The following is a 23,273-nucleotide window of genomic DNA, read 5'->3' on the forward strand; positions in this document are numbered from 1 at the left end:
AGTGTAGAGTGGAGCAGGTTCTGATGAGGCCTCGATGCATGGCTCAATGGATCAGTGAAGATATGAGGAAGAGAATAAGGGAAAGAGATAAGAGTCGGATGACTACTCATGAGCTAGATTGGTTAGGCAATTTAAAATTTACCTAGTTTTGAATGCCTTGCCTTGATAGTATGTAATTGAATCCAAGTTTTATATATAATATACTCTCACATTTTACCAAAAAAAAACATTTGCAAATAGGAGAATGCCCTTTGGGCTATGCAATGCTCCCTCTACCTTTCAAAGTTTCATGATGAGTGTCTTTTCCGATTACTTAGAAACCATAATAGAGGTTTTTATCGATGATTTTAGCGTTTATGGGAAAGACTTTGATTCGTGTTTGCATAATCTATCTCGTGTCTTGCAAAAGTGTAGAGATGTTAGTCTTGTTTTAAATTGGGAAAAGTGCCATTTTATGGTAAATGAAGGTATTGTGTTAGGTCATTTGATTACGGAAAAGGGCATCGAGGTTGACAAAGCCAAAATTAAAGTGATAGAGAAATTATCGCCACCCGTGAATGTCAAAGGGGTGCGGAGTTTTCTCGGTCATGCACGGTTCTACCGACGATTCATAAAAGATTTTTCCAAAATTGCAATACCCCTCACTCAACTTTTTCTTAAGGATGCCCCGTTCCAATTTACTCATGAGTGTGTTGAATCATTTGATAGAATCAAGGAAGCTCTAATTTTGGCACAAATCATTCAACCCCCAAATTAGGAGTTGCCTTTTGAGATAATGTGTGATGCAAGCAACTATGCCATTGGCACGGTTCTTGGCCAATGAGTTGGGAAAGCTTTACATGCTATATACTATATAAGCAAGACCCTTGATGCATCACAAGTCAACTATGATACCACGGAAAAAGAACTTCTTGCTATAGTGTATGCTTTGGACAAGTTCCGCTCCTACTGTAACACCCCCATTTATTCAGGAGCCTTTAGCTAGACATTCCCAAATAAATAGGACTGTTACCATCTCGGTTTTCCGAGGTAGTGTATAACAAAGTATAACAATACCAAAGTACTTTAAATAAAACTTTAACGATTACATATGTTTTACAACTTTAATCAACTAAAACTTATTATAAAAATAAATACATCTCGCAGCGGAAATAAATAAAGTGATAAAACATTCTATGTGGTCTAGACTTCTAGGCAGGTTGTCCAAGTCCTCACGCATTCCCATAAGCTCCCAAGTCAGCTAACTCAAAACCTGCTATCTAAATCTGCTCCCCATTTAACCGGAAATATTAAATGGTTCACCACAGGATGCCATCAATTAAAGCAGGCATCAATTTTATTTTGACACAGAAGCAAACACGTCAACCAATGGTTGAGTAGGAATAACCAACAACAATTCAAAGTAAAATGATATGATAAATAATACAAATACAACTGAGCTCATCACCCGAAACACCCATTCATCCCGCCAATCCCTGGCCCGGGGTATTCATCATTCTAACCGAAGTTGAAGTATTCATCATCCCAACCGAAGTTGAGGTATTCACCATCCCAACCGAAGTTGAGGTATCCAACACAAATGCCATGCTCAAATATAATAGTAGTAATCATCCCAGAACGAGTCTGAGGTATCCAACAATTACGATATGAATAAACCAATAACCACAATATAAACCAACGACATATAATTCACATCTGATAATTCATCCAACGACAATTAACCACACAGTTCCACAATTCTTCTTATCAAATAAATAGCAAGACAAGTTGAGTAGTTATCCTACCTCGAAAGCAAGTACTCCAATTACGCAATCCAATTAGTAGAAATCCAATATAAGCTTCTCAACAATACCGTCACCTAATCATAAATAATTATTTACAATTACTAACTATTCATAACCAATTGATTTAATTATTATACTACTTAAATTATTATTACCCCTTTCATTATATACTATTCAAATTTATTATTTATTATTATGATTAAAGGTTTACGGTACTTAAAAACCCGATTCAATTATAACCCGAGTTACCCAAAATAATTAATTAAAAACCCGTCACAAAACAACCACACATCACCCCATACACGGTTTATAAACCGTGACCAACACCCCTCACAAAACTCACCAAACCCGACACCACAAGCCACCACAGCCACCACCCAAGCCCGACACCATCAGCCTACAACCCCACGCACCCAACTCACCCTTAACCGCCAGCTACACCGCCACCAACAACCCACAATCCCACGCCCTATCACACGACACCAACCGCAACACCACCTGACACCCCATCAAACCCGTCCCAAAACCACCACCTAACACCACCTTCACCGCCACCTACAACCACCAATCAACTCCCCTATCCTCCCTCGACAAAGACCACCCATAAACCACCCTACCCAGACCACCTACAACCCCTAAAACCTCCTCGAAAAACCCGCTGCCCAAACCCGTTCTCCTCCCCTGTTTTCGCCACCACCGCCGCAAACAGCCACCTGCCACCATTCCGCCACCACCAATGTGACCGACCACCTTCCCTTATCACAACCCCCCTATACCCAGGTCAAGTCGAGGTCAATTACAGGTTCAAATAACCGTCCCAATCACCCACAACCAACCCGTATAACCCCTCGTGACCAGCCACCTTTAGCCGCCCTAAACACCACCCTAGAAAGGTCAACGTCGGTCAAATTAGGTCAGGTCAGAATCTCGGCAGTGCAAGGTTGCTCTAGGTCCAAATTTCGAGTCCTATGGTGGTCTATACAAGTCATACGGTTGTCTTAAAGATGCTCACATGAAACGAATATAAATTGATTTAAGACGGATAATTACCTCGAGCTGATTAATTGGTTTATGTTAATTCCTTCCTCTTCCGTCTCCTAAAGCTTGTTCTTTTTAATTTGTGAATTATTTCTCAGATTTGAGGTGGTATTTATAGTGTAAGATTTAGAGAATACGAGGCCAATTAGGAAACCATGTAACTTTCCTTATTCTAATTTGTATAGAAATTGTCATTATAATTAAATCATTATTATTTATCATATACTATTAATCCTATCACAATTATAATTTCCTCATATAATATTTACTATTTTATTATTATTATCATAATTATAATTACCTTTATATAATATTATTCCCATATTATTTATTATTAATTCCCGATTACACCCGTACCAACTTAATAGATTTCGGTCCAAACAACAATGGCACACGGCCCAATGCTAAATATTAGCTAAACCCAATTCCCGACTTGCATTATTAATTTACTATGTAATTAACATTTTATTATAATTACTATTAGAAATGTCTTATAATTAATTAGTAAATTACATAAATTATCTTCACAATTTATTATTAAAATACGGAGTATTACAGTCTTCCCCCCTTAAAATGAACTTCGTCCCGAAGTTCGCCCACAACTCCCATCATCCAACATTATCATTCAACACCATCATCCATTTACGATTATCATCCACACCAATCGCATCACAATGTATCACAACAACAACTCAAAACATTCGTAGTATTACATTCCTTCCCCCTAAAATTTAACTTCGTCCCCGAAGTTCGAAATATCAAACAAATGGAACAACCAAATCATTATTATAATATAAAACATGAAACACACTTTGAAATATAAAACACTTTTATTTCCAACACTAATTAAGGGTTAACTGAATACAAAACAAAATATTTGATTTACTTCCGAGTAGCAAAACCACAACTTAAACTAACTTTATTTAAACTCCTCGCGAATACATTGCCAAATAAATAATAGTCTATAACAAAAAAATAGGACTTTAGCTAGACATTCCCAAATAAATAGGACTGTTACCATCTCGGTTTTCCGAGGTAGTGTATAACAAAGTATAACAATACCAAAGTACTTTAAATAAAACTTTAACGATTACATATGTTTTACAACTTTAATCAACTAAAACTTATTATAAAAATAAATACATCTCGCAGCGGAAATAAATAAAGTGATAAAACATTCTATGTGGTCTAGACTTCTAGGCAGGTTGTCCAAGTCCTCACGCATTCCCATAAGCTCCCAAGTCAGCTAACTCAAAACCTGCTATCTAAATCTGCTCCCCATTTAACCGGAAATATTAAATGGTTCACCACAGGATGCCATCAATTAAAGCAGGCATCAATTTTATTTTGACACAGAAGCAAACACGTCAACCAATGGTTGAGTAGGAATAACCAACAACAATTCAAAGTAAAATGATATGATAAATAATACAAATACAACTGAGCTCATCACCCGAAACACCCATTCATCCCGCCAATCCCTGGCCCGGTGTATTCATCATTCCAACCGAAGTTGAAGTATTCATCATCCCAACCGAAGTTGAGGTATTCACCATCCCAACCGAAGTTGAGGTATCCAACACAAATGCCATGCTCAAATATAATAGTAGTAATCATCCCAGAACGAGTCTGAGGTATCCAACAATTACGATATGAATAAACCAATAACCACAATATAAACCAACGACATATAATTCACATCTGATAATTCATCCAACGACAATTAACCACACAGTTCCACAATTCTTCTTATCAAATAAATAGCAAGACAAGTTGAGTAGTTATCCTACCTCGAAAGCAAGTACTCCAATTACGCAATCCAATTAGTAGAAATCCAATATAAGCTTCTCAACAATACCGTCACCTAATCATAAATAATTATTTACAATTACTAACTATTCATAACCAATTGATTTAATTATTATACTACTTAAATTATTATTACCCCTTTCATTATATACTATTCAAATTTATTATTTATTATTATGATTAAAGGTTTACGGTACTTAAAAACCCGATTCAATTATAACCCGAGTTACCCAAAATAATTAATTAAAAACCCGTCACAAAACAACCACACATCACCCCATACACGGTTTATAAACCGTGACCAACACCCCTCACAAAACTCACCAAACCCGACACCACAAGCCACCACACCACCACCACCCAAGCCCGACACCATCACCGCAACCCCACGCACCCAACTCACCCTTAATCGCCAGCTACACCGCCACCAACAACCCACAATCCCACGCCCTATCACACGACACCAACCGCAACACCACCTGACACCCCATCAAACCCGTCCCAAAACCACCACCTAACACCACCTTCACCGCCACCTACAACCACCAATCAACTCCCCTATCCTCCCTCGACAAAGACCACCCATAAACCACCCTACCCAGACCACCTACAACCCCTAAAACCTCCTCGAAAAACCCGCTGCCCAAACCCGTTCTCCTCCCCTGTTTTCGCCACCACCGCCGCAAACAGCCACCTGCCACCATTCCGCCACCACCAATGTGACCGACCACCTTCCCTTATCACAACCCCCCTATACCCAGGTCAAGTCGAGGTCAATTACGGGTTCAAATAACCGTCCCAATCACCCACAACCAACCCGTATAACCCCTCGTGACCAGCCACCTTTAGCCGCCCTAAACACCACCCTAGAAAGGTCAACGTCGGTCAAATTAGGTCGGTCGAATCTCGGCAGTGCAAGGTTGCTCTAGGTCCAAATTTCGAGTCCTATGGTGGTCTATACAAGTCATACGGTTGTCTTAAAGATGCTCACATGAAACGAATATAAATTGATTTAAGACGGATAATTACCTCGAGCTGATTAATTGGTTTATGTTAATTCCTTCCTCTTCCGTCTCCTAAAGCTTGTTCTTTTTAATTTGTGAATTATTTCTCAGATTTGAGGTGGTATTTATAGTGTAAGATTTAGAGAATACGAGGCCAATTAGGAAACCATGTAACTTTCCTTATTCTAATTTGTATAGAAATTGTCATTATAATTAAATCATTATTATTTATCATATACTATTAATCCTATCACAATTATAATTTCCTCATATAATATTTACTATTTTATTATTATTATCATAATTATAATTACCTTTATATAATATTATTCCCATATTATTTATTATTAATTCCCGATTACACCCGTACCAACTTAATAGATTTCGGTCCAAACAACAATGGCACACGGCCCAATGCTAAATATTAGCTAAACCCAATTCCCGACTTGCATTATTAATTTACTATGTAATTAACATTTTATTATAATTACTATTAGAAATGTCTTATAATTAATTAGTAAATTACATAAATTATCTTCACAATTTATTATTAAAATACGGAGTATTACACCTACCTACTTGGATCGAAGGTTATTGTACTTTCGGACCACCGTGCTCTTAGACATCTCTTGGTGAAGAAAGAGTCGAAGCCAGGCTTGTTAAGGTGGATATTGTTACTCCAAGAGTTTGACTTAGAAATAAGGGACAAGAAAGGAGCCGAAAATGTAGCAGCGGATCACTTATCAAGAATTCGATTTAACAACAAAGATGAAGATACAACAATAATGATTCCTTTCCTGATGACATTCTAATGGCCATCCACACACAACTTGAGAGAAATACCACACCATGGTTTGCCGATTTTGCAAACTACATTGTAGGAGGAGTCTTACCTCCAAAATTGAACTACAATCAACGAAAGAGGTTCTTGTTCGAAGTGAAGAGATGCTTTTGGGATGATCCCAACCTCTACAAAGCATGTAGTGATGGCCTTTATCAAAAGTGTGTCCCACAATGGAAATTTCAAGGGGTTTTGGAAGGTTGTCATTCATCCCCTAATGGAGGACATCATGAAGCAAGGAGAACGATTGCCAAAGTCCTACAATCGGGCTTCTATTGGCCTACCATGTTTGAAGATACTAGAGAATTCGTCATGCATTGTGACTGTGGACAACGCCCGCGGGAACTGCGTCCGCGGGATCCACACTAGGCATAATCGACTCGAGGTTCTTTCGAATCGAATTAAGACAAATTAGAGTCGCCACCAAGTTTTTTGGGAACTTGGAACCGTTCAAGTCAACTTTACACCTTTCGTCGAAAAGCATAAAGCCAAACGACTACGAGTGATTAAAGATAAAGACTTGTACCATATATCACTCGATTTGAATGACTCTCGTAATCCAATGGTATTTAGACGGATCCACAAACCATAGATCTTGAGTAAGGGGTGAGGGTACGTGTTAGGAAGCCCATAAGGACACCTAACCCCGCCCGTCAATAACGGCCTCTACTAAGTCAAGTATCGGATTTCAAACAAGGTCGTAGCTACTACGATATATGATATGCAAACATCGTTTTAAAACCCTAACATGTGACAATAATTTCTATGTCGTTTAATGCATGAATACTAACTTTGTCAAAGTTGTTTTAGCATGTTGGTTGATTTGAAATAAAAGATGCGCAAACACGGCTTAGGAGGAATGGGGGAGCCATTGGGATCTATCCTATTACAACCCAGGCATTTCATGCCGACACAACGAGAAATAAATTACAACTCGATCTAATTACAACAACTATCGAAATTATTTTGACTCAATTAAAATAAAACCTATATACATGATACAAAATTACAATACAAACTAACAAAAAACAACTTAAACTATTATGACTTAACAAATAAAATAAATGTAAACAAAAAGGCTAAAACTAAGTTAGATTGATTTTTAAAGCTATGTCAATGCCACCTAATATGTCTAATTAGGTTATTAAATTGATCTAATGTCGTCTAAATGAGTTATATGTTAACAATCATAGGTCGAACTAACATGTGAATGGTCCTAGGGCAGGTCGAATTAAACGAAACAAGAGAGGGGTCAAAAGCGAAGAGCGAAGTTAGAATTCGTTTTATTAATGCCCTACCTTGAACACGAGGATATGTAAATGAGACGGGGGATACGACCGACTGATGTAGCGGATTTCTTTCCCATCTCAAGTCAACGCGGGTGTTCATGATGGTACTTTAACTCATACTAGGACTAAACTAGTTTCATAGTTAACGAAAACAAACGATAAACAAAGTAAAAACGAACTATAAAAAAAACAAACATAAATAGAACGAAATAAAAGGGAGAAGAGGAGGATTTGATGCACCCTCAACCTACATGTATCGTTGACACCGTCTTGGGTCGTAATCGATGGTAGATTTTATCTCGAGAGGCCGTCGTCGACGAAGGAACAAAGCAAACAACACGTTTTTTGTAAATCTGAACAGCAAATTTCAAACTGCGATTTCTCTCTCGTTTCATGGTGAAAATTCGATTTAAAAGATTTTTTGAAAAATAGAAAGAGAGGAGAACAGAGATCTTAAAACAATCCCTGCTCGTTTTGAGTTATTGGGCACGAAAAACGAGCACAAACAGAACTGGATAGACAGAAAAGCGCAAAAACAGTGTATAACACTCTGTTTTTCGAGGGGATTCGTGTACTCTCAAGGGCAATTTGGCTCGTAAATCTTTGTCTAATGTGTAGATGGATGTTGTGTGGTTAATTAGGAACAAGAAACTCGAATTTTAATGGAGGTTTGAAGGGGAAACGAATTGTTTCAAAGAGGACACACAAACTGATTCTCAGTTTGTAAGTCGGTTTTGTTGAGGGTTTTTGAGAGCCAATTAGGGTTTGTTTCTGGAGTTTAAAGCTTGTAAGTGACGGTAGTATGTATGGAAAACTTATAGAACCGAATTTATGGTGGAGAGGAGGTATTTATAGGGAGTTAAAGTAGGGTAAAAGAGAGCAACAAGCAGTCGGGCTGCTCTGTTTCGCTGCTGCTGTCCAACAGCTATTGTGAGCTCGTGTAGGGTTTTGGAGGGGTGTTTCTTGGTGGTTAAGCTAGGGTAATATGGGTAGGATACTAGGCTATGGATTAAGGTTAATGGGCACGGGTTTAAGTGGTGTTTGGAGCGGGTTTGGGGCTGCTTAGTGGACTCGGGTTGAAGGGTGACGGACTGGTTTGTGCTGCTGTTTGGGGCTCGAAAATAAGGAGGTATGGACGTGGGTTTGCATGGTATTAGGGCCTGGTTGTGAGGGTGAGGGATGGGTTGGGTTATGGGTCATGAAATGGTTGGAGTTTGCTTCGAAAATCGTGCCCAAATCAAGTTGAAAACAAGCTCAAAAACCGAGCTATAATCGAGCTCCAAAACGTGTGGTTAAAACGAGTTTTCGATTTTCAAATTCGATTTTTCAAATCGATTAACACATTAAAATCAATGATTTTTCAAATCAAAAATATATTTTATTTTCAATAAAATAAATTTAAGAAAATAAATTCAAATTAAAACAATAAAATGAATTCACTTTTTTTAAAAAAACATTTAATTTAAATATCATTTAAATTAATAAAATACTTAAATCGAGAACGCTCATTCTACATCGTAAAACGAACCCAAATAATGACAATGACAACTAATAAATACATGTGTCCTATCATCATCGGGTGTTTGTCGGGTTCTCTATAAATTCCAATATCGACGGATACGGGTATCTACAGTGACCCTTACCAAAGAACCGACAACATATCTTGGAGGAATGAGATGCCACAACGAGGCATTTTGGAGGTTGAAATCTTTGATGTTTGGGGGATTGATTACCAAGGTCCATTTGTAGCATCTCAAGGCAACAAGTACATTCTAGTTGCCGTTGATTACGTGTCCAAATGGGTAGAAGCAATTGCTACCCCAACCGATGATGCAAAAACGGTGACCAAACTCTTAAAGAAAGTGATCTTCTCAAGATTTGGAGTTCCTAGAGCAATTATTAGTGATGGTGGATCACATTTCCATGAGAAGAAACTGGCATCTATCTTGACAAAGTATGGTGTTCAACATAGAACCGGCTTAGGATATCATCCTCAAACAAGGGGTCAAGTCGAAGTCTCAAATAGAGAGATCAAACAAATTCTTGAGAAAGTTGTCAATAAAACTCGTAAGGATTGGAGCATGAAGCTTGATGACTCTCTTTGGGCTTATAGGATGGCTTATAAGACACCCATATGAACTTCACCTTACAAGTTAGTCTATGAGAAGGCTTGTCACTTGCCACTTGAATTAGAATACAAAGCCTTTTGGGCAATCAAAACTCTCAATCTTGATCTCAAGCTAAGTGGCGAGAAGAGGATCTTGCAAATTGAAGAATTGGAGGAATTTCGGCTTCACTCTTATGAAAATGCAAGGATATACAAAGAACGGACCAAATTGCTTCATGATAAGAGAATCAAAAAATAGGCCTTGTACAAGGGAGAGAAAGTCCTTCTATTCAACTCTCGATATCAGCTCTTCCCCGGAAAGTTAAATTCACGATGAACGGGTCCCTTTGTAATCACAAATGTTGGAAAGTATGGAGACTTTGGCTAATGTCGGAAGATAGGAATCGGTTCAAAGTCAATGGTCAACGTATCAAGCCTTATTATGAAGGAGCTTTTGTAGGAGAGGTTGAGGTCACTCGCCTTGAGCCTCTCCCACCATGATTTAAGCATTAAATTAAAGGAGAGTTTGGTGGAGTCCTCCCTAAACCACCACTTGTAAATATACTAACTCACTTACTTGCATTTTAAATTCATTGCGTTCTATTTTCTTGCACAATTTTGATATGAGAGTAAGTGAGGGAGGGTTACTAATCACGTGTGATGTCTGAAGGATTTGAAAATTCAAGTGTAGGGAAGCTTGTACCTAGGTTAAGAAAGAGAAGGAAGGAAGGATATGTTGGGATTCATTAATCTCATGAGTTTACATATCCAATATATGAAAGTTTAATTTAGTCATAAAAATTAAATCAAGATCTTATGCATGCAAAACAATTACAAGAGTAAAGAAAAATGGTTCCTTACATTTGATGTTTCGGCAATATGGGCACTAGTAAGGTCACCTACCTTACCTAGTTCTTGAGCTTTCCTTATGGATGAACAAGATTCAATTGTAGAATCTCTCCCCAAGGATTTGTACCAAGGAAATCCTTCTTAATACAAATATTAATTTAGTTACTAGAAATTAATATTTGTTTCCTTAAAAATATTACTAATATTATAAGTATACTACTTCTACTATTTAGAGAATAATATTAGTGATTTTGTGAGGTTTTCTGGTGTTGTTCAAAACTCAAAAACTAGAGAGATAAGATAATCACCAAAAGTAATTAACTTGTATAAAAATGAATTGCATAAATTAGAAGAGAAAAACTCTCCCAATTCACTAGGGGTGGCGGAAATTTCCACATGGAAAGAGTGCCCAATGCCTTTGCTAGTTCCTCTTCACAAGAGAGTAGGTATGAAGGTCTATCATTAGTAGGTAATGATAATGCTTCCCACTAAAAAAATAATTAAGGCACAAAACAACCCTATACTCCCATTTACACGGTTCACATGTGTAATATGGATCCATTTTAACTTTGTCAATTTGTTAATTTGTATTGTGTGACAAATTGGACATGTTACTAGACATGTAATTTAAATAATGCATTTTTAACAAATTAAAAATCATTATACAAACAGAATAAATCACATACAAAAATTAACTAGTAATTCACAATTACCATTACTTAAAATGGGTCATATAATTATAAATCACAACTACTTGTATTTATAATAAACAATTCAATTCTAATTTCAATGGTTTCATAAACAATAACTCTTTTAATATTTTGTATATTGAGAGAGAGAATGATAGAGAGAGAAAGCTTAGAGAATCCCTAATTTTCAGCAATGGCTAAAAATAAAAAAGGTAATTCTAAGACTTCTCTTACACAATCACCTACTAAAAATAACAAAAATAAGAGTAAATCAATTAATAATAATAGTTCATCTCCTAATACTTCACAAAATAATACTATTACGCCAAATATTAAAAATCAACATGATCAATCAATCTCGGAGCCAGGATCATCGAGTCATACGATTTCGTCGGAGAATGTTATACCAGCTTCTGCGATTCAGCCTTTTGATTTGCAGCATGAAATGGAAACGATCTCTGAAGAAATTGTTGATGATGAAGAGGATTGGGAGCAGGAGACTCAATCTCCTCCTCGGGAGTCTTCGTCTAGCGTGTCTGATAAGGTAACTCTTAAATTAAACCTCGAGGATGTTCAATCGGAAATTGAGTACTGGTCAAATGTTATCTACTGTTATGTTCTGGGTGCAAACCCGCCTGGGTATGTTCTGGGGGGGATTTGTTCGAAGAGCATGGAAATTTCATGACATTGACACTGTTTCCACTCTTGCTAATGGGATATGTGTTGTTAGATTTAAGACTGCTGCTAGTAAACAAACTGTTTTACGTTCAGGACCAATTTTCTTTGACAACAAGCCCCTGGTTGTTAAGGATTGGACTCCTGATACTAAGATGGTTAAATCTGAGTTGGAGGTTGTACCTATCTGGATTAGATTTTATGGGTTGGACCTGAAATTTTGGGGGCTTGCCTTGAATAAAATTGCTAGTCTGGTGGGTAAGCCTGTGCGACTGGATACTGCTACCCAAACAAAGTCCTACTTAGGGTTTGCTAGGGTTATGGTGGAGGTAAGTATGGGTCAGGAATTCCCTGATGTCATAGAATTCATGGATGAGAAGGATGTTTTACATCGTCAGATTGTTCACTATGAATGGAAGCTTGTGAAGTGTACTGAATGCTCTGGTATGGGACATGTTGCAATGGTATGCAGGAAGAAGAAGGAGGTGGTTCAGGCTAAGGGTAAACAAAGGATGGTATGGAGACCAAAACCTGTCATACCTCCTCCAGTCCCCTCCGCTCCCTCTGCTCCTGTGGAGGACCACCAGGAACAGCAACTACCTACTATTGACCCTACTGCAATTGTAACACCTATGCCTGTCAATGGTCATATTTTGAATACTATCACTCCTGCACGTATTCTCACTAGGCTTCTCAGGCCTGGTCAGGATAGGGCACCAGGGGAGGGTAGGTCTTTCATGGATAAAGTGATTTTGAGCTTGGGGAGAAGTAATGGTCCTGGAATAGGGATAAGGAGGAATAGATTGTTTGAAAATGACTAGCTTAGCTTTCTGGAATGTCAGAGGAATAAACAAGCCCAATAAGCAAGGAGATGTTAGACGTCTCTTGCATCTTAATAATATTGGCTTGTGTGGTCTTTTAGAAACTAGAGTTAAGTCTATTAATATTAATAAGGTGAAAAGTGGACTTGGTCTCAACTGGCAACTTCTCCATAATAATGATATTAAAGAGGGAGGCAGAATATGGCTTCTCTAGAATAATAGTGTGTATGATGTTGAGCTACTTCTTAAGGAGGAGCAGCTTATCCATGTCAAGGTTACCTTCATTCCTAAAGGCTTCTTTTGGGAACTCATTGTAGTGTATGGTTTCAACAAGTTGCAGGAGAGGATTGAACTCTGGCACACATTGACTTCTCTTGGCAATGGTATGAGTAATCCTTGGATTGTAATGGGAGATTTCAATAATGTCTTGTTTATGGATGAGAGAATTGGGTCTACTATTACTAATGCTGAGGTTATAGGATTTCAAGAGTGTGTGGACAATTGTGGGCTTATGGATTTAGCTTCTTCTGGAGCCTTCTTCACTTGGAATAATAAGCAGGAAGGTGAAACTAGGGTCTATAGTAGGATTGACAGGATTATGGCTAATGATCTTTGGGTTCTGCATGGTCCTGAGGGGAGTCTCTCATTTCTCCCTGAAGGGTTATATGATCATAGCCCCTGTGTTATGGATTTATGGAAGGATAACCCTAAAGTGAAAGCTAGGTTTCATTATTTCAACATGTGGGGTAAATGTGAGGAATTTCTTGCTGTGGTTAAGAAAGTTTGGGATGTACCTATTCAGGGGTTTACTATGTTCCAGGTGGTTAAAAAACTTAAGCATCTCAAACAGCCTCTAAAGCAGATGAATAAGGAATACTATGGGCATATTGAGGCTACAGCTCATGTTGCTGAACTGCTTCTTCATGATCTTCAAAGGAAAATCCATGCTAATCCTTCTGATCTGCTATTACAAGCTGAGGAGAGACAGGCTGTTAAGACCTTCCATGAGTTAGAGGAGGCTAGGAGGAGCTTCCTTTCTCAGAAAGCTAAACTGCAGTGGTTAAATACTGGGGATGACAACACTCACTTCTTCCACTGTTCAATTAAAACCAGAAGAAACCATAATAAAATTTTGAGAATTAAGGATATGCAGGGGCATATTTGTGATACTAATGCTACCATTGAGACTGCTTTTATTGATTATTACATGGCCTTACTTGGGAGTGATAAAACTGTGGTGCCTGTTTGTTCTAAGGTCCTTGAGCATGGCAGCCTTATCTCTGATGAACAGGCTCATGCTCTGATCAGAACTGTCACTGCTGATGAGATTAAAACCTCCTTATTTTCTATCCCTCCTGATAAGGCACCTGGCCCTGATGGCTTCTCTAGTCAATTTTTTAAAGACGCTTTTGAGATTGTTGGTACTGAAATCATTCAAGCTGTTCAGGAATTTTTCTTGACTGGTAAATTATTAGGTCAAGTTAATTCCATTGTCCTTACCTTGATCCCTAAGAAGGACTTGCCTGAATCAGTCATGGACTTTAGACCCATTGCTTGCTGCAATGTGGTCTATAAATGCATTACCAAGATTATTTGTGCCAGGCTGAATGAGGTCTTGGGTAGTCTTGTGAGTCATAATCAGAGTGCCTTTATCAAAGGCAGAGACATTGTTGATAATGTGCTCATTTGTCAAGACTTAGTTAGGCTCTATAATAGGAAAACCTGTTCTCCTAGGGCTCTTCTAAAAATTGATTTGAGAAAAGCCTATGATACCATTGAATGGAGCTTTATTGAGGGTGTGCTTACTGGTCTTCATTTCCCTAGGCAAATGGTAAGATGGATTATGGCTTGTGTTTCCTCCCCTACTTTTACCCTGTCTTTAATGGTTCTCAGTTTGGATTCTTCCCTGGCAAGAGGGGCATTAGACAGGGTGATCCCATGTCTCCATTGATTTTTACTTTGTGCATGGATTACCTTACTAGGATTCTCACTGTTGTTACTACTAAGCCTGGCTTTCACTTCCATCCTCTGTGTAGAAGCCTGAAACTCTGCCATCTGAGCTTTGCAGATGACTTACTACTTTTCTGCAGAGGTGATTTTTCCTCCATTAAAATTTTGATGAGGGCTCTGAAAACTTTTGAAGTAGCTTCTGGACTTGCTGTCAACCAGGATAAGTCTGAGCTGTATACTAATGGGGTAAACTCAGGGGAGAAGGCCAGAATTCTTCACATGTCTGGCTTCCTTGCTGATGTTTTCCCTTTTAAGTACCTAGGGATACCCATCTCTTACAAAAGACTATCCATTGCTGACTGCAACAGGCTGGTGGAGAAAGTTGTTGCCCGTGTAAGAAGTCTAGGTGCTAGGAAATTAAGCTATGCTGGCAGGAAGGTTCTTATTCAGGTTGTCTTCTCACAACTCCATACTTATTGGGCTAGAATCTTCCTCATTCCCAATAACTAACCTAAGTAATACAACAATTTAATTATTTAGTACGAATCTTATTTAATCGAATTACAATAAGATACGTAATATTTCTCACAAAATTATTTGTTCAATTTTAAGGAATTAATTAACTTGTATCGTCATACAATTAATTAATTAGTCAATTAATAATGTTTCCCTAGAGGTATGACCTTAAGGGATCAACTGATCACCACCGTCATACGACAGTAATGTCAAACTCTAGTTAGCCAATCATTACCGATTAATGTGGATCAGTTGACAATAAAATGTTACAATTCCTTGTGTATTTTTAATATGAGATTTAAACATGTGATCGCATTATTGTCGAGGACACATACTCCAACAATCTCCCACTTTTCCGCGACAAGTGTGCGTCACCAATTCTCTTGTCCTATTACTATCTCTCACTCAATCCAAGGTGTCTTGCAGGTCGTACTTGCATTTGATCATATCTTGAGTGGTTTCCTCGATCTGGAGAATAACCGTCTGACCGGAATTATCTACCATAGATACCTTCCGAGCGTGGCCACGCATTTCCAGTTCATTGCTCCTCGAGTGGCCTTGAGATATAAGATAACCCTGACGGGGATGGACAATTCCTATTGCACTCTTCCCTTCGATTAGCCACAGCTCATCATGACCCAAAACATGTCCATAAGACCCCAGTTACGAAGATCGCCGAACATAAATTTAAGTCACTCTGAAACTATGCCATCTTGGGCGAACAGTCATTAGTCAAAGAATCGACTCATAAGAATACCATAGTAGCTCTTGCCACGTGCAGGCTATAAAAATTGCCAGAACTCTATTAGCGGTCATTAGCCCGACAGAGTGTCCCTCACAGTCTGCTTATGTGATCGACTAGTCATCTCTCATGACTCTATGACACTTGAACTTGCCATCAATCGCATCACACTCTAGTTTCTTCGAGATGTCACCTCATATAAGTAACTAAGGACGAATACTATGTTAATCCAGTTCACTTTAATGGGGTTCAATATTATCCCAACAATCCCATTTGGATGTAACAAAGTACAAGATGAGTTAATAATAACTCAAACAATAAATGTGATTATCATACACGAGCAGTCAATACCATATTGCTACACCATGTCTTATAATCATGAGTGCACTTATGCACTTGTGTAACGCAATAAAAGTTTAGCTTGTGAACATACCATGTGTCCAAGTGTTCAAACTTTATGTATTGCGATTTCCTTCAACTTCATGTTATCCCTTATAGCATGAATTTTACTAAGTACATGTCTAGACTTCATACTAGACATAGGTTCTTTAGCTTAAAAGAAGCTCTTACTATTATCTCATAACTTGTGATGTGGGTTTCGTTGAATAATACTACTTATAGTTTTAACGTACACCACTTAATCATAACGTACTTAGGTTCATTTTGTAGAATCTTGCAATGGTTGACAATAAAATACACTTTTCTAGTCACTAACTCCTTATGTCAATAATCTGCCTAGGATTTTCATAAATCCAAATGAGTTTAGAAACTTGAGTTTGTGTAACTTCTTAACACACAACTTGTTTCTCTTCCAAACTATAGAACAGATCATTAGTTCTCCTAGAGAATTCATGACGGTTCCTTAAGGCTTACCAATGACTCTCATATGGGTAGACTTGTTATCGACTTATTATGCTTTAAGCATTTAATTCATCTAGGACATGTGCATAATGGTATACATGATTATACTTAATGGCGGAAACATTAGTAATCAGATTCATGTAGACAACAATTCTTAGGTTCATGTGAATAATCATAGCTCTATGATAATTCAAATTTCATCAATATGAACAACCTACTTAACTGGTTGATTTCAGAAGGATCATTATCATCATAAGATACCCATCTAAGTGTCAATCCAACATCCCATGTTATAACAGATATGCATAATGTCTAATTTCATCCAGAACTGAAAACCTATTTGCACGTCATTTTCAATGAGTAAGAAGTCATACAATTCATGAAGGATGATTGCTCCCACTAAACTTCATGTCTAAACATGATAGTCACTTGCTCCCACTCAAGTCCATGTATCCACATGTTTCTCCATGGAAACATTACACGATTGGAATGTTCATTGCTTCTCTAAGTATTAATTAAAACCATATATGTCATTCACATATCACTTTCAAAATACCAATTTGAAAAGTGGCCTTAATACTTTACTTATTTTCATGATTTATAGCAATGATTTGAATCCTTAGCTTAGTTATCAATTAACTTAGTTTTTGTAGACATCGACATGCCACTCTATGCAACTCTTAATCATAAATTTCTATTTATTTTGGATTGGTCTCAACAATCCCAAATAAATCCATTTACTTACATAGATACCTTTTAGTTTCATAAGGCTTTTAAGTAAAATATCGAATTTTAAAATCTCTAGGTCTAATCACTTCATAGATCATAATCTAAAAATTTCAAAAGAACGCTTTTTTTTGGTGTCCTCACGTAGTTTCCTCAAGAACGTCTTCTTTTTGGTGTCCTTACGTAGTACTCTCAAGAACATCTTCTTTTGGTCTCTTCACGTAGTTTACGTAGTTCCCTTAAGAACACCTTCTTTTGGTCTCCTCACGTAATATCCTCAAGAACATCTTCTTTTGGTCTCCTCACGTTGTTTCCACCTTCTCAAGCCTTGTGGCTAAATTTACTCCCACTCTATCTTTAGAAAAATACCTTTTTTCTCCAAAGATAGCATTTGAGCCACAAATAATGATTATTAAGGAGAAAATATCACATATATATTTAATAATGATTTAATTGAGACATATTAAAAGGATAATATAGGCTAGACGATTTAAGTTTGATAGGTGTATCAAATGAGGTTGGTAATGTTCCCTTATATGAGTTCAACAACTCAATCTTCACTTTATAATTGATCTTACTTAAGTAAGTTGTGACATTTTTGGTCACTTTGACATAAGGAGAATCGAATTCATAGCTTATGGACATATAATGACACGATCATTATAATTGTCTATATAATCAATTTAAGTCGATAATCTTATGTTTCTAGATGCAGGTAATGTATGATGATAAATTTTAGAACAACTAATACGATAAAGTAAGTGACTTGGGTTGCAAACCAAGTCACCAAAATCCAAAATGCAGCCATTGTTTTAAGGAAATAATAAATTTCCAAGTCGAACGAGGAAATTGAAAAAAAGTTCTAAAATTCCAAAATACAACACAAAATAAAGACAAAATAAAGCTAAGCTTCCATCGATCTAGCACCATGGGCGGCTACATCTAGCTTCCCTCAAGATCTTCTAGGCTTGCTTTTCTTTGCCCTTGTCCTTGCTAGCATGCCCTAATTACAATAAAAAGGGAATCATCACAACTTGTATCAAAATAGCAAAGTTGAGATCGAAACATAAAAAGACAGGGATAGTTATTTACCTACTGGAATAACTTTTCCAGCTTTGATGTCTCCTAGGTACTTAGGACAATTCCTCTTCCAATGCCCAATGCCATTACAATAGTGGCATTTTTCCCCGGACGGGGCACCCTTCTTGGGCTTAGAGGAGCTAGCTTCAAAAGCCTCTCCCTTGTTCTTAAAGGGGGTTTGCTTCTTACCCTTGTTGCCACTTTTCTTGAAATTTCCCTTACTCTTTTGATTAATGTTGAGCACATCGTTGGTGGTGCTAGCATTTAGCCCCATGTCCCTCTCGGCTTGCACAAGCATTTGTGCACTTCATCGAGGGAAACTTTCAAATTTTGCATATTAAAATTCACCCGGAATTGAACATATGCTTTAACCTTGTTTAAGGAATGAAGAATTCGATCAATGATGAGTTCTTCGGGAATCTCTACCTTTTGCATTTTTAAGGTCTCAACGTGCTCCATCAACTTGAGCACATGAGGGCTAACTTTTTGGCCCTCCTTAATGTTGAGATCGAAGAATGCCGATGCCGCTTCATATTGAATGATCCTTGGAGCTTGTGAAAACATGGTCACAAGCTTCGCATAGATCTCATAGGTGGTGCTAATCTTTATAGCACACCTTTGGAGTTCGGCCTCCATTGAAAAGATCAACACATTTTTGATCGCGGCCGACTCCTTTTGGTAAGTCTCATAGGCTTTCCTAGCGGCGGGAGTAGACCTAGCGGTTGGTGCGGCGGCAGAGGCGGCCTCGGTGAGGTAACGAATCTTATCGTCGCCCTCCGCGGCCAAGCGAAGTTGGGCGTCCTAATCGGCGAAGTTTGACCCATTCTTTTCTAGTTTACAACGATCCATGAAGGATCAGAGCCATGAAACATTGGTGAGAGTGTTCGAGCTAGTGGATGCGTTTGAATTTGGAGTTGCCATTGCAATTGAGAAAATAAATTTGACTACAAAATAAAAAATGAAGGAATTAATAAACATCTATTGTTTTAATAATACTTGTTAACATTTTAAACAAGTTTTAAGCATTTATATAGTGACCTCTACCCAACTATTATAAATGATCCCGAGATCCAAATTCATACCAATTCGGGCACGGTGAGCCGATTCATCCCTTATCAATATAACTCGGTGGATTAACTCTTTAATCGATTCTACTTCTAGAACTCTTGATCGATAAAATTACTCTAATATTTATCTTTAGCCCGGAACACATGCGACTACGGTCACGAATACTTCCGTTGAGATCAATCCAAATTTCGATGTAATAACATTTTACTACCCACTTACCCAACGTAACAAGGTTTGTATTACGGTGAAGCCGGATTTACTCCCTTATGAAATTGGGATTCATGGTTTCTACTATTTGGTAAGGCTAAATCTCAATTATTAATATAGCGAGAGGTCATGTCAATTTATTATCTATCACGTTTTAAGTGAACTAAAGCGGTGAACTACGATAATTATAATTGACACGGTCGATGACTCGATTAAAATAGAATGCATGTTTAGTTATGGCGATTTAGCGATGCATGCAAACATATAAAAAAAATGCAAAGCATAAATATAAAATCCTAGTATGGTCTTCCTAAAATAGTAAATCAAATAAACTATTTACAAATTCGGAAACCAACTCCTTTGGTCCCTTGAACTTCATATGGCACGCACTCCAAAGCAACATCGTCTTTGATGGACCGCCTTCTCGAATGGCACCGTCTTCAAGGAACTCCGGAATAAATAAATTACATAGCTTTTCTACTTTATACAATATAAAATAAAACAAAAATAAATAAAATAAAAGTGATGCGAGATCACATTAATTACAACCGAATCGATATCCCCATTCATTTCGGGAAATACCAATTAAAAAACTAAGGCCATACTAAGTTCAAATTACATAATTCAAAAATTTTATAAAACAAAATTATGACAATCATAAATAAAATGCAGCATTATAATATGTAGGAACATGCTATATGAAATGCCAAATCGCCCTATTTAAGCTAATATCGTATATTCGTTCCGGGTTTATGGATTAGTGTGACCTTTATACTTTTAAAATCACACAATATTACATAAATCAAATCTATGTCCAAGTTAATAACCCTAACCTTCTTATGACTCAAAATTTAGTCTTCACTAAATATTTGACAATAATTCAACTTGATATTATACAATTGCTCTTTAATTATTATTATTCAAAATAATAAGGAAATAATTCCCAAAAAGTCATAAAAATTCGAAAAAATCAAAATCATAATTTTTTATATTCTGGAAAATTCCCAACATCCCAAAAGTTTAATAAAAATTCGCCTTTTAGTTTATCTTAACTTATTTCACAAATAAATTGCATAAAACATAATTTTAACCCATTAATTCCAAATTAACTATAAAAATATACAATAAATCAAAACTAAAATTTTGAAAATTCTTAACAAGTTTCTAGAACCTGGAAATGACAAATTTTTAAGCTCAAAATTCGAATTTCCAATTATGACTATTAAAGTTGTAATTTATCAATTTATATCCCATAAAAATTAATAACTATCCAAATTAAATGAAATTTGACATGAAACTTTAGATATGATGTTAATATCACATATACAACATTGGAAAAAAATTTCAAGCTATAAAATTTAATTTAGCTATTTTTGGCTAAAATATTCACTATTTATTCGATTTTTACATCTAAAAATCTTAAATCATGCAAAATTAAATCATTTGATCTAACAATTTAAATACAGTGTGTAAATATTGCATGTGACATTATACTAAATTTTCATGGGCAGGAACAAAGTCTAACCATTTTTAACATAAATACCTCTATTTAATCGACTTTTAACTTGTAAAAATCATAAATCATGCTATATAAAACCATTTTACATGAAAATTAACATACAACTTTTAAAATATGCATGTGAGGTTGTCTAAAAAATTCAAGGTCAGAATCATAGTCTAACTAGTTTTAGCATTTTAATTGTCATTTTACTCAATAAAATGTAATAAAATACTAATAATTATATAAAAGAGCAATAAATTACCATAAATCATCAAAATGACCTAAAATCAATTTAGGACCAGAATTTTTATCATGCAAAATTTTCGTGGCATTTATCTTCATAAATCCTAAATAACAAGTTTTCTTTGTTAACTTAATTAACTCGGAAAAACAAACCCGATTTTGCATGCAATAACCTTCTGCTCTAATACCACTTGTTGGGATTCATTAATCTCATGAGTTTACATATCCAATATATGAAAGTTTAATTTAGTCATAAAAATTAAATCAAGATCTTATGCATGCAAAACAATTACAAGAGTAAAGAAAAATGGTTCCTTACATTTGATGTTTCGGCAATATGGGCACTAGTAAGGTCACCTACCTTACCTAGTTCTTGTGATTTCTTTATGGATAAATAAGATTCAATTGTAGAATCTCTCCCCAAGGATTTGTACCAAGGAAATCCTTCTTAATACAAATATTAATTTAGTTACTAGAAATTAATATTCGTTTCCTTAAAAATATTACTAATATTATAAGTATACTACTTCTACTATTAAGAGAATAATATTAGTGATTTTGTGAGATTTTCTAGTGTTGTTCAAAACTCAAAAACTAGAGAGATAAGATAATCACCAAAAGTAATTAACTTGTATAAAAATGAATTGTATAAATTAGAAGAGAAAAACTCTCCCAATTCACTAGGGGTGGCCGAAATTTCCACATGGAAAGAGTGCCCAATGCCTTTGCTAGTTGCTCTTCACAAGAGAGTAGGTATGAAGGTATATCATTAGTAGGTAATGATAATGCTCCCCACTAATAAAATAATTAAGGCACAAAACAACCCTATACTCCCATTTACACGGTTCACATGTGTAATATGGATCCATTTTAACTTTGTCAATTTGTTAATTTGTATTGTGTGACAAATTGGACATGTTACTAGACATGTCATTTGAATAATGCATTTTTAACAAATTAAAAATCATTATATAAACAAAATAAATCACAAACAAAAATAACTAGTAATTCACAATTACCATTACTTAAAATGGGTCATATAATTATAAATCACAACTACTTGTATTTATAATAAATAATTCAATTCTAATTTCAATTGTTTCATAAACAATAACTAACCTAAGTAATACAACAATTTAATTACTTAGTACGAATCTTATTTAATTGAATTACAATAAGATACGTAATATTTCTCACAAAATCATTTGTTCAATTTTAAGGAATTAATTAACTTATATCGTCATACAATTAATTAATTACTCAATTAAGAATGTTTCCCTAGAGATATGACCTTAAGGGATCAACTAATACCACCGTCATACGACAGTAATGTCAAACTCTAGTTAGCGAATCATTACCGATTAATGTGGATCAGTTGACAATAAAATGTTACAATCCCTTGTGTATTCTTAATATGAGATTTAAACATGTGATCGCATTATTGTCGAGGACACATACTCCAACAGGATAAAA

This window comes from Silene latifolia, chromosome 1 (genome assembly GCF_048544455.1).
Source record: "Silene latifolia isolate original U9 population chromosome 1, ASM4854445v1, whole genome shotgun sequence".
Taxonomy (NCBI): Eukaryota; Viridiplantae; Streptophyta; class Magnoliopsida; order Caryophyllales; family Caryophyllaceae; genus Silene; species Silene latifolia.